The sequence below is a fragment of the Rousettus aegyptiacus genome, unplaced genomic scaffold, assembly GCF_014176215.1.
Source record: "Rousettus aegyptiacus isolate mRouAeg1 unplaced genomic scaffold, mRouAeg1.p scaffold_m13_p_11, whole genome shotgun sequence".
In the NCBI taxonomy this organism is placed as follows: Eukaryota; Metazoa; Chordata; class Mammalia; order Chiroptera; family Pteropodidae; genus Rousettus; species Rousettus aegyptiacus.
Genome location: NW_023416286.1, coordinates 21,440,949 through 21,455,027, shown reverse-complemented (window position 1 = coordinate 21,455,027; position 14,079 = coordinate 21,440,949). Strand labels below are relative to the sequence as shown.

Here is a 14,079-nt window from a genome sequence, read left to right as displayed (position 1 = left end):
AAATAAAAGCCTGTAACATTGTTGTAATTACTACAAAAATGATTAAGTCATAATTAAATGAACATGAAGTAAATCTTTTTATTTTTGGAATAAAAATATATTGATTACTATTTTGCTACTTAATGTAATTGGTTACCATTATTTCCACTGACAATCAAGAAGATTGATGTTTCAGGATGTCATGTTGATGTAATTTGCTTCATTGGAAGATTTTTTAGAGTCATTCAATTGTAACAAAATATATATATTTAGAGCACATAATTTTAATTTGGCACTTCTGTGAATCCACTGACTCATTGTTCATTGAGGCAATCTTTGGTTTTCTACTTAGCGTTCGTATGTTATTATTAGAGGACTTCAAGCCTACGAATACCCAGCAACCATGTGTGTGTGTGCATGTGCACATATGAATGTGCATGTGCATGCACACTCACACATGTGCAATGTAGGTTTTAAATAAATCCATGTTTTTTGTAAGATTTCTAATTTTGATATTTTATTTTTTGAAGTGTAAGTGAAGACTATATTTAATTTTTAAAGTAACTCTATCCTCCATATTTATACTATTCCCCTCATGTATGTTTTAGCTAGGGTTAATTAGTTTCCCTTATATAATGTTTCTTAATATGGCTTTACTTTTTAGCTAATTTGAGTATACGTTGACATATAATATTCCTTGTAGAAACTAGTTCCACAACATTTGGTGATTTTAAATAAGTCTGTTTTACTCTATATTTAAGATTTTTATTTCTGAAATCATCTCAGACAAAAGTAGCCATCAAATACCTCATGGGGCTCATGGCCTTTGATGTAGGTCTTGTAAGATAGATAATAGAAAAACGATAGATGATAATGATGGATAGAAAGACAGACAGACAGACAGACAGACAGACAGGGTCTGCTACTAAGAAGGAGAACTTGAGCCAGTGATCAGAGTGAGAAGCTCAAACATGACTGAAACTGGAAAGAAAGTTTGGAGTTATGTTTCTTGTACTTATGAACTTGAATCAAGAATTTAGATTTTACTCACTGAAAAATAGGGAACCATTAGATACTTTTCAAGAGTTTAAATGACTTAGAATTTTATTTTGGAAGAGGGTTCTGAAAGTAATATACAGATGAACAACAGAATAAAGTTATAACTTAAAAACAATATTTGAAGTACATGATAAATATATCTTAAAATATTTTGATTACTTTAAAAGGTTTTACGAAAGCTTTTAAGTTATTCATGTTAATGTTTTTTTTTTCACTTTTCTAACATTTAATCAAATATATTTTGGAGCAGAGATATAACATTGAATAAATAGAAGTTTTCAATAAAATAAACTTATGTCAAGAAAATTATTATCGTTTTAGAAGAATTAAAGTTGAAACACCAAGAAATAATATCTCTCATTCTAGATTTCATGTTAAACTTATTTTAGAAAGTCTAGATTTTATTCTTTTGGTAAAAGTCTTCTGTAAGATTTGGCATAGTGTTCTCTACAAAGGATCAAAATAAAAATAAGACAAAGGTGTAAATAGCTATCATTTTATAGTTAACTCCAGAAGGAGTTAGGCTTTTTAGAAGTTGTCATGAGATTTGAATCCCTATCCAGGTTGACATTGTATTACAAACTTCCACAGGCCTATCTTTTTTCCATCAGAAAGTATGGATCAGCTCCATGCAGAAGAGGAGAAACTCTAAAGAAATATATGTACAGGCTCTTCTTTTAGTTTAAATAATGTGTACATTAGGGAATTTTATGCATAGATCTTAACAAGGTAGTTTTAAGTAGTAAAACTAGATGAACTAGATACAATGAATGAGTGGATAGTAGGTGTTTAATAATTGGATGATGGTGGTGGTGGTGATGATCGTGATGATGAGTGAGTCCCTTGTATATCTAAGTCAATTCATACATTGGTAGTTGGGGAGGAGAATGTTGGCTACATTAGAAATTGCTAGCTGTATCTTTCCTGATCTAGTGTTGACCACATCTTCACTCTAACTTCACTTCCGAACATTACCTTTCAGATCCACATCGTTTTGGCTACCATTAAGATTTATGTAGTGAAAGTGTCCCTGTTGCTGCGGATCCTCTTCTCTGAGGCCAAACACCCCACCTCTTCATCCACTCTGTGGTTAGAATTCACAGTACCCATGAAAGTTCTCTGATTTTTTTTATCACTTATTCTTTTCCCTTTTGTGGCAATTTGCCTCAAGAACAGTACTGGTGAACTAAATATTTTAGTGACTATTACATATTGGTATGAGTGGAACATTGGCAATGCTTAATATGATCTCCTTTCTTCTGTCTGAGTATGTTATTAAAGCAGTTGTGGTCTTTACACAGAAAATGAAGGCCTAAATTACACAGTTCTTATTCTTGGTTGTGGGGAAAGCCCAGCAAAGATATTGCTGACTTATTTTTTTTCTTAAAAACAATACATATGATAAATAATTCTGATGTAGTCAAGTTTACTTGAAATCTTATATAATAGAAAGATAATTGAGAAAACATGCACACTAAGAGTTATATAATTCCACAAATAGGAAGATACTGCAAAGTTAAACTATATATTAGAGTCATATTGCATATAGAAAACTATTATCCTGAAAACAGGATAAGAACTGTTTTTTTGTTGTTGTTTCTTTATTGTTCGTATATTCCATAATTTAAGATATATTTTAATCTAATTTATTAGTGAAACAGGCTAATATCCCTAATAGTGAAAACTATCTTGAAAAAAAGAGGCCAAACATGACCCAAATCAACCTCTGTAAGGACTGATATAATAAGTCTCTCCCTTTATCTGCCTAACAGAAAAAAAAGAAAATCTTTTCTGGTAGAAGGTGTCATTTGTAGGCACCTTTCATAAACCTTACATACAATGACCAGCATAAACATAAATATTACTGAACATGCAGAGAGGCAAGAATGTGAACAAAAATCATGAGAAAATCAGACATCAGGATAAACAGATGATCTTATCATTGGAGTAAGCAGAAAATGTCAATACTCTATATCTAAAAACATGGATAATTTGAAAACAAAAAGAGGAAAAAGAAAAAGATATACTGTGTGCATAATAACTAAAAGCAGATTAGTATAGCTATATTAAAATCAGACAAATTCTACTTTAGCATAAGAATAATATCACCAGAAAAGAAAAAAGAGACATGTCTTAAAGATAAAATGTCAATTCAAAGAAAGATAAAACAATCTTTAATTTACATATGCCTAATATTTCAAAATGTATAAGGCAAAAGTTGAAAGAAATAAGAAGAAAAATCAAATAAGCAAAAAAGTAGGTTCTAAACAACAAAAACTCTTAATGTTTTTATTTGACAATTCTGGAATATAAACTGTAATTTATTCAGGTCCTGACACTTTTTTTGTAAACAAAATTGCAGTAGGACACAACCATACTCATTGGCTTATGTATTGTCTATGGCTGGTTTTGTGCTACTACGATAGAGCTGAATAGTTGTGACAGAGACCATGTGGCCCACAAATTTTAAAATATTTACAATTTGGCCTTTTGCAAAAAAAGTTTACCAATACTTGTGTTATTTCAGGAATGTTAAACATCCTAAATTTGAAAATTTCGCCATGATTATATAAGTGAATATTGCTGTTGTTTTTAATACATACTTCAGCTTTTAGCATAAAAAATATGATATACTCAAGGTACACTTAATGGTTCCAGGAAACATAATTTTTATTTATATATGGAAAAATTATTGAGAAGATTAGAGGGAAGGTTATCCAGTGCACATGTGAATGACAGCATTTTTTTAAGTAGTAAAACTTTATCAGCTGAACAAGAAAAATTAAATACTCTCATCCATTGAATTCTCTTAAGAGAGAATTTATAGTGATATTCTGAGAGAATTAAGATAGAGGAAAAGGGATGAACAGTTTCTGAAAAGTAAAAGAGGTTAAAAATTAATTGAGCAGACTAGAAAAGAAGGCTTTTTGAGGACAGTTAGTATGATAACTGGGTACTATTAAGGTTCTACTTGAGTTTGGGTAATTATGAACCCATAATGATATTAGTCTCCTCGTTTGTATATTTATAGTAATTTTCAGTTATTGTAACTGAAAAAGGCATAGAGAAATATGAGCTAGAGTTAATTCAATGTTGGCATTTCTTAGCCTATTTCAGCCAAAAGAGGAGTAGCACTTTGAAAGAAAGAGATTATAATGATGAACTAGGGAGATAGGATATGAAAAAAAAAGGAAGCATAGTAAGAAATCATGACTGGCTTGGGAGAAAATGGCCATTCAAAGGTTTGGAGATCTTGATAAAATGAAAATAAATATTGTAGTAGAGCCACTGGAGCAAGTGAGATGGTGATGAACAGAGTGTGGGAAGCTTAATTGATTATTTTGAAGGTCTTTTATTATGTGACCATAGAAGTTGATGGCTGAGGAAGAGCTGAAGAAAACTAATTACTAGTGGGGAGATAAAATGAATGAGACTCTCGGTGTTCAAAACACCAAGAATGCTCACAGGAATACAAAAGAAAGTGAATTGTTTTATAAAATATTCCTGAATGTGTGTGTGTGGGTGTGTGTGTGGGGGGGTGTGTGTGTGGGGGTGTGTGTAGTTACAGTAGGAATTACCAAGTGATGGCTATAATGGCATAAATAAGGACAGGAAGGGAATGGAATAAATTGATGACAGGATTCTCAAAAGTGTATAGATTTTTAGGAGGAAAAAAATGATAGTGTGAATGTGAAGCAGAGATATATAATGTACCTTCTGACTCTAACCTATATGGTATTTGAGAGTGAATATATTTTAGAGAAAGATGCAAGGGAATTAGTATCTTTAGGGACTAATCAGAATTCAATTAAAACAAAGAGGGACAAAAATATTTTGACTAATATACAGTACATAAGAAAGTTTACTTAGCTTTTCCACACCAGAGCTGTGCTTGGCCTGCAGGTCTGTGGTGAGCCACGGACACGAGTCTCTGTTCTGCAGGATGGGGTTTGTTAAAGTTGTCAAGAATAAGCCTACTTCACGAGACACCAAGTGAAATTTAGAAGATGATGAAAGGGTAAAACTGATTATTGTGCCTGAAAACACTTGGTAATCCAGGGTAAAAATAAGTACAACACACCCAGATACAAGATGATAATTCATGTAATCAACAGAGATATCATTTGTCAGGTTGCTTATGCCCATATAGAAGGAGATGTGACATTTTGTGCAGCTTATGCTCATGAACTCCCAAAGTATGGTGTGAAGGTTGGCCTGACAAATTATGCTGCAGCATATTGTACTGGCCTGCTGCTGGCCCGCAAGCTCCTCAATAGGTTTAGCATGGACAAGAGCTGTGAAGGCCAAGGAGTTGACCAGAGATGAATACGATGTGGAAAGCGTTGATGGTCAACTTGGTGCCTTTCCCTGCTATTTGAATGCAGGGCTTGCAAGAACTACTACTGGAAATAAAGTTTGAGGCCCTGAAAGAAGCTGTGGACAGAGGCTTGTCTGTTCCTCACAGTACCAAAGGGCTCCCTGGTTATGATTCAGAAAACAAGGAATTCAATGGAGGAGTACGTCAGAAGTTCATCATGGATCAGAATGTTGCAGATTACATGCATTATGTAATGGAAGAAGATGAAGATGCTTACGAGAAACAATTCTCTCAGTACATAAAGAACAACATTACTCCAGATCTGATGGAAGAGAAGTATAAGAAAGCTCATGCTGCTATCTGAGAGAATCCAGTCTATGAGAAGAAGCCTAAGAGAAGTTAAAAAGAAGAGGTGAAACCATCCCATAATGTCTTGGGTAGCTCAGAAGAAGGCAAGCTTCCCCAGAACTCAGGAATGGGCTGTTGAGAGCAATAAGCCAAACTGCATTTTTCTATTAAGATTTTTTCATATAAAGACTTATTGAGCAAAAAAAAAAAAAAAGTTTACTTAGATCCTTCACATAGTTGATGTGAAATCAACATTTATTAAATATCTTGTCTTCATATTATGAAAGGAATAATAAAAGATTGTTTGCTCCTTTTAACCAGAGCCACTAAAGCTTGAAGATTAGTTTGGTATAGACTAAGCTGAATATAGCTAGTAATATCAATGTTTATAAGAGGAGATTGGTAACTTTTAGAAATACAGAACAAAGGCAAGAAAAATAAATATGTTGAATTTGAGATGCACAAAGAATTTTATGATTCAGGGACAATCTTATATCTCAAGACTCTTAGATATACATGCACATATTTCTTGAAAGTATGTTTAGTTTTTTTTTTTTTTGTAATAAAATGTCATATCCCAGTTCCTTCTATATGTTCTGCATTGATCTGAAGAGTCTTTCTTGCTCTCTCTCAGATTATGTTTTTAATTCAAAAAGAATACTTTTTTGATGCATATCTTTTTAAGCAAGTTGACCATGGTCATCTTGTTTCCATTTACCTAGTGTTTAGATTTTGTGGCTCTCTAGGTAATATGTAAATATGTGTTCCACTTTTTAAAATTCAGCTGCATTTTTGGGGTAGTGAAGCAATACTTTTTTTCATTCGATTGTCAGAAGTTCGTGATATAAAAAAGTTAGGAATCTACCTTAGTGGATAAAATATTGCATAAAATGAAAAATAAAAGAAAACTTAAGATAGTGGAAGAGAATAAAACAAATAGTAGATTGCATATTACTTTAAATAATATGCATAAAGCACTTTGACATATTGCCTTGCACATAAGAATTTATGCAAGAAATTTTTAATAGTGTGTGAACTTATAATAACTAATAAGATATATACATTTATGACAATTATAAAACTAGAAAATTTAGTGTCATGGTTTCTCTATTCTACATTATTATTTTGAGTACATCCACTTTATAAAATAATAAAACTTGGACTCCATCTCAAGAATGTGACTGCAAATATTTTTGGTCTAATTACAGTATTGAAATCACATAAGGTCTCTAAATTTATAGTTGTGATAAAATAGACAGTAGTAGTGGAAAACTGTGTAATCTGGACTAACATCAACCTCATTTAAAGAGGGATATAATTATAAAAATATAAGAACCACTTTTATTCTCTATGTTAATTGATGATATTTTCTTTTCTTATATATTTTCTCCCTTTCATCTTCCCATTCCTGCCTCCATGTATATGATGATCATATTTGATACAAGCTCAGTAAAGAAGGTAAAGCATATGGATTTAGAACACTAAAGAAGGTGAAATTAATAGAAAGAGGACATAACACGTAATTTTCTTGTTGGAAAGATGTTTAAAATCAATTTCACTTAAATTTTCTTTCCAACCACAGAGGAATCAACAGTAATAATTAATTATAAATAATGTTGTTTTTTAATATTTAGGAAACCGATATGTAAACTCTAAGTGCCATTAAAACACCATCAGAGATTAGAGATTCAAGGGCTCAGGAACAAAAGTACTAAGAGAATTTAAAGCAGTATTTGTCTTAGAGTCATATTTTATATAACTATAATGTTAATGATGAAATTGCATTTAGTCCAATCCCTTAGAAAATTTAGCGATAGCAATATTCCATACTTTCAAAGAGAAGAATTTAATAGTTATATAAAGAATTTAATTTTACTTTGATATTACAGAAACATCTAATCACCTTAAATCTTTCTTACTCTGCTATGTGTATTACATTAACTAGATTTATATCCTTACTTCTCTTTGAAAGTGTGAATGTTAGTATGACAATTTCCATGTCTTATTATATCACAACACACAGACCATTCATTTATATGGATTCAAAGTAGAACAATTCTAGTTATCATCCATAGCATTATGTTATTATAATTGACAATGATGGAAGATTATTTATATAGTCCTCTGCTTACAAGAGTACATCAACTTTTTTCTAATTCAAATTTAATCTCATTTAAACAAAATCCCAAATGTCACAATGAAAGTTATTCATACTGCGAATTTCTTTTTCAAATGCTAAGATTAGCTTTCTCCTGTCATCTATGTAAGATAATATATATGGCTTTACCTGCCAAAAGTTATTCAGTGAAGGTAGCTTTATCTAATTATTGTGGTATGACGATATATGCTTTAGTTAGGGATTTTTTTTTTAGGCATCTGTGCCTTTTTTGTTCTCAGTAGAGCAGATATTCAAAATTTATTTTTATTGTAAAGAAATCAAAGAGATTTAGAGTCATCTGCCCTAGTCTATTTGTTTTCTTTGGTATACAATGGGTTAAAAAGAAGTTTAATCTAGAAAAAAGTTTCTCTACAGAATTCAAAATCGTATGTATATTGTAACCTATAGTTTTCAAAAACCTGGTTGTCTACGGTCGGGGTTAAGAAGTAAAAATCAGGATACCGACAAATTCTAATTTTTAAAATATTTTGTAAAGTTTATAAATGTATGTTTTAGGAAGAATCTTTATCTAAAACCAAAAACCAAAGGTGAATGCACATGACTAGTTTTTGTACATTCCTACAAAAATAGCATTTTATACCTTGCAGTTTTTCAATTATTGGTTTGCATCTGTATTCAACATGACCTGTAAATTTTATTGCCCTGGCCCTAGATAGTTACTGTTACTTTTATAACAAGTACAGAACACCCACAGGGCTGAAATCAGAAAATAAAGTTGAAGTTTATTGAAATTTAAGGAACAACTGTGTAGTGATATACAGAAACAAGAAAATAAATTGACCTTGTTCCTTACAAAATGTACAAGAGTTATTAATAAATAATCTAAGCTGTCCTTCAGTTCCTTTTCAAATTGTCAGAGAAAGTTTAGATTATTAATATCTATATGCTTAAAATATTATAAATCCCTAGTAACATGGGCATGCTATATAACATTTACTTCAAAAATATTGTTTCAGCAAGCATCAATGTCAATGTTATGACTGAGGTTTTATGTAGACATTTAAAAATTTCTACAATAAAAATTTAATAAAAACAAAGAATTTTTTTAACATCATTCCATCATTAGATACTTGACTCCCTTTACATCTCCCTCCTTCCCCCTTCCCTCTGGTAACCACTAGTCCGCTGTCTGTGTCCATGAGTCTCTGTTTGTTTGTCATGTTTTTTGTTGCTTTCAGGTTTATATCTCACATGTGAATAAAATCATATGATTCTCAGCATTTTCTTTCTAACTTATTTTCCTTAGAATGATAATCTCAAGATTCATCCATGTTGCTGCAAATGACAGTATTTCATCTTTTATTATGGCTGAGTAATACTCCACTGTATATATGTACTACATCTTTTCCAATCATCTATTGAAGGGCATTTAGCTTGTTTCCATGTCTTGGCCACGATGAACAACACTGCTATGAATATCAGAATGAGTATATCTTTAAGGATAAATATTTTCAAGTTTTTAGAGTAAATACCCAGAAGAGGGATTGCTGGGTCATATGGTAATTTTATTCTTAGTTTTTTGAGGAGACACTATACTGTTTTCCATAGTGGGTGTACCAGTTTACATTTCTACCAGCAGTGTATGAGGAATTTTTTAGTACCAATAATTAATTATTCAAAAAATTTTAAGCTAAAAATATATGTACATTTTGAATTAAATGATGAACTAATATAGGCTGCTGATACTCTCCCTGAAAATTTAACCCAAGAGACATTCCAGAAAGAAGATAAGTTTATGAAATCTATAACCGAATAGAAAAGCTATGATAACACAGTTATCAGATGAGCATGACAGCATTTCAATAAAACTTCATCTAAGGACACTTAAATTTGAATTTTATATAATTTTCATGCATCATAAAAGATCACTCTTCACTTGATTTTTAAAAACTATTTAAAAATGTAAAAAGTATTTCTTATTTGTGGGCCAAAGAAAAACAAGCAGCTGGCAGAATTTATCAAGAAAGCTGTGATCGATTGATTCTTAAGCCAAAAGGAAAAAGACCAGATCTATACTGTCTTCCAAAAGTCATCAGGAATGATTGAAAAAGAAAAAAAGAATTAGAAATAGTTGAGATACAGAGTAAAAACAAATAAAGAAGATTTAACTACCTATGTATTTACCTAACTATGTATTTTAATATATATCCAAAATTCACATGTGATTATTTCCAGGAGTAGGGATTTAGAGTGCTTTTTTAGTTTTTGTCATTGTGGTGGTTCTGTTTTTTAAAAATTCATATAATGAACATACTGTATTTTTATTATTAGGAAATAAGACCATTTAAATCTAGAGGAAAATAATCTGAACTCTAAATTATTTAATATCTTTTTAAATTTTTTTCCTCATGTATATCAACTAATCATAAGTTTTAATAACATAGCTTGAGAGGCATATGGAACCTTAAGTTTCAAGCTAATGCATCTCAAAATAGCCATAGTCAGAAAGTGTTTGGACAGTATAGCACTCATCTGTCATACATTTTAAAAGAATAAAATATACCTACATGTTTTTTTTTATTTCCTCGAAAACTAGTCCTTGAATTTTCATTTTCAAAAATTAATTGAGTAGCTGCAGTTTGATGATGAGAAACTGAAAGAAAAGTTTGTGTTACTATTTAGTGGTCTAGACAAGCATCTCTTCAGATTTAAAAAACAAACAAACAAACAAACTCAGAATATTGTAAAATTTTGTACAGGAGACTCAATTTCATTAGTAACCCTGATGTGATCTCTTCAACATCACTGTCCTTCCCCACCAAACATCTCCACAGGATGATGCATGATCTACAAATGCTAGCACTTCTTCTTTTCCTAAAAGCAATGACTACTAATCATGGCAACCACTCGTCACAAAAAAAGGAAAACATATCTTTGACCAAAAAGCTACTAACAACAAGTGAATAACATAAACATTAAGAAACATGGTCTCCTTTTGAACTTGTTCATCAGATTGGCAGAGTTCTTTTCAACACTCCCTTTTTGCCATGACTGCCACCCAGTAATTGGTAGTCTACCAACTATTTCTGACTAGAGTCAAGAAAGAAACTCCAGGCCAGTCAAGAAAGAAACTCCAGATCACACACATATGATCTCTAACTCCAGTGACTAATTTTGCTCATTTCTTTGTTCAAGGCAGTTTAAGAGGGTTTGTTTGTTTGTTTGTTTGTTTGTTGTTTGTTTTTTAATTGGAAGCTGATCACTTGTTTATTCTTGGTTGGTAAAATCAAGGATGATATAGAATTTCTTCCTCTGATGCAAGCAAACAAAATCACACAAATAAACCAGCCATCTAAGGTAGACAGATCTTAGGAGACACTGGCTTTTACACGTTGGTGCCATGAAAAGCTGTGAGATATAAGTAGAGTAATGGGTGCTGTTTATGCTTCACCTTCACTCCATGCATTTGCCTAGCTTGCTGGCCAGACAGATCCTAGCAATTGGTTGAATTAGTTTCCAATTGTGAAGTTCAGTCTTTACAGCTCTACTGCTGCTACTGCTTCTGCTCCTGCTTGTGCTACTACCTCAACTGTTCATAATAGAGCTTATAAAAACTCTATGCTTGACATTGCCTGACAAATGATCACTGTGAGTTTGACTGACCAGGTTCCAACGGAGTTCTGGCTTCCTTAACAGCTGTCTAAAGAGACCCGGTATCATGAGCCAGGAGTGTAGGGGTGTTAAAATCTTGTGGCACAGGCTTTGATCAGTAGGGGATAGGGAACCAGATAAGTACTGCTCCTAAAAGATGATTGTCCACAGATATCACTGTTCATAAGGCTTCTGTGACAATGGATGATTATCAATGATCATCTAGGTAACTATTCTCATTATATTTTCTTTCTTCTCCCATGCCCCTCAGTACTTTTTCTTCCCTGTCTCTTACTCTCCAGGGACTGATCACAATCCTTAACAAAACATTAACACATAATCTTTCACCTCAGGCTCTGATTTCTGGATAATTCAACCTCAGATAAATAATTAAGATTAAATTATATAGCAAGAACAAAAATGGAATAATATTTTCCTATTGCTTCATTTTAAAGTGGCATGTCCTCATGAAATATCTAGACTGAGAACTAGAGACATATCTTTAAAACATCAATTTATAAGAGGAGAGACATGGTATTCTAGTTTATGATAGCAATTGCCGTAATTTTATAGGTTGAAGACTACCTTGTGGATTATTAAAGATATTTTTCAGAGGTTTATGAATATTCTGAGTACATCACAAACAGTGTCTTATGTAGAGAAAGTTCACAGCAGAACACCAGCTTCTTAATTATGATGTCTTAATGGGGTTTTGCTAACTGATAATAACTTAATAACCTTACTGTATTTAGAAGATTTAGCTTTATACCAGGAAGATTATACCCAAAGATACCTAGCTCATTGGCAGGACACATGCTGCTTGGAAAATAGCAATCTAGAGACTATAGAAATCTCTGAGAGTTTGTTATCACCATTTCACAATAATTCATCCTCATTTAAGGCCTTTTCAACTTAACATAAATTGCCCAATAACTAGAAGTAGTTGATTAGGAGAATCTTAACATACCCACAGTATTGATTATATGCATACTTTTATCATTGAGATCATTATGCTCACTCCAGTCTTAGTTTGACTATATTCAGAAGTTCAAATAGAGAATCGGACCACTTAGATGTTATAATATTATAGTGACAATTAAATTTCTTGAAAATAAAGAGCTAATAAATATTATACAATTTATGCAGTTAATCCTTCCATCACATCCTCCCCCATTCAAGTTCCAGATGTTATTTTTGTCATGCTTTTTTCCTCCCACCAACATTCTAGCACTTTAACAACTTTTATTTTATAGATTTTTATAATTATTTATTGACTGATTGATTATAATAAAGAAACTACTTTTTAGTTAAGTTAAAACATATGTAAACAAATAATATAGAGTGATATATGTGTTAAGAACATATGGTCTGGAGTTAGCAGAAATGAGGAAGTGAGTATTTCTGAATGGAGTTGTAAAATATCTTTTGTATTGGCACTTAAAATTTACCAGGTAAACAAGAGAGAAAGTATTGCTTACAAAGAAAATAGGCTTATACAAATTAAAAATTATGAAAGAGCATGGTCCAATCTGTAATCTCTTTGTAGCTGAATATTGTTGAACTTCAAGAGGGTAAATAAAAATGGAGAAGAATTCAAGTCAGTAATGATGACAGATGTCACATTGCAAAAGTTGGTTGTGTCATTCTGGAGAATTTGGACTTTATTCAGTATGTGAGAGGAAACTAGAAATGGGTTAGAGTTGTGGGGTAGAATAAAATTATCAAATTTGAATTTTTAGAATAATACCCTTGAAGACAGTATAAAATACTTATTAGAAAGAAAAGAAAATATTATAGAGAAATAGTTACAAATGTTTTAGAATGGTCCAAGTGAGAGGTGAACACCTAAATTAAGTCAGCGGATAACAAAGAGATATGGAGTGGGGCAAAGATTTCAGTGATAGAAAAGATGCAAAATTATTAAGACTTGGTGAAAATTTTGGTATCGAACTCCTGGGAGAGAAATAAATCAAGAATCACTTACATGTTTCTGAGAACACATGCTACAGGATCTAAATTAACAATCACTTCAATCATTTCAAAAAAGCACAGTTATTGAATACCTGCTATGTTTCAGTCACTGTGATAAGCTCTGGGAATGCTAAAAATGAACACTGTATGCTCTCTAAGAATCTATGACAAGATGATTAAATGGAATTGTTCTAATCTCAGTCTCAGCTGAGACTCCAAGAAAATACACACCCCGTTCCAAAGTAATAAATGAAACTACCACACAGGACTTGCAAGAGGCTAGGGAAATAATTTATACTACTCATTATACCCACCAACCTGAGGATACGTAAATACAGGATTTTATAAAAGCAGATACATTTTAGAGAGTTTTTCATGTATGTGTGCTCCGCTGGTCCCCAAGGGAGACGAGTGTTCACCTCTAGCACAGGGTGCGGCTCCCATTGGAGGATGTGATATGTGACTCACAGAACTTAGGAGACATAGTGCATGAGTGTTTGGCTCAGGCCTGAGAGATTTAAAAGGTGATATATTGGCACATAAGGATAGCCTTAACTCACAGAATTTGGTAGACAAAGAATGCTGAGTGATTTCCCTGAGCTAGATGTTGGAACTCTGTGAGTGAGAGACAGCT

At 32.2% G+C, this 14,079-nt stretch overlaps 1 protein-coding gene and 1 pseudogene across 5 annotated transcripts in view; both read left to right on the top strand.

Annotated features, from left to right (window-relative positions):
* SGCZ (sarcoglycan zeta) overlaps positions 1-14,079 on the top strand; it is a 781,719-nt gene that overhangs the window by 677,213 nt on the left and 90,427 nt on the right. The window lies entirely within an intron of this gene.
* On the top strand, positions 4,982-5,772 carry LOC107509623 (annotated as a pseudogene).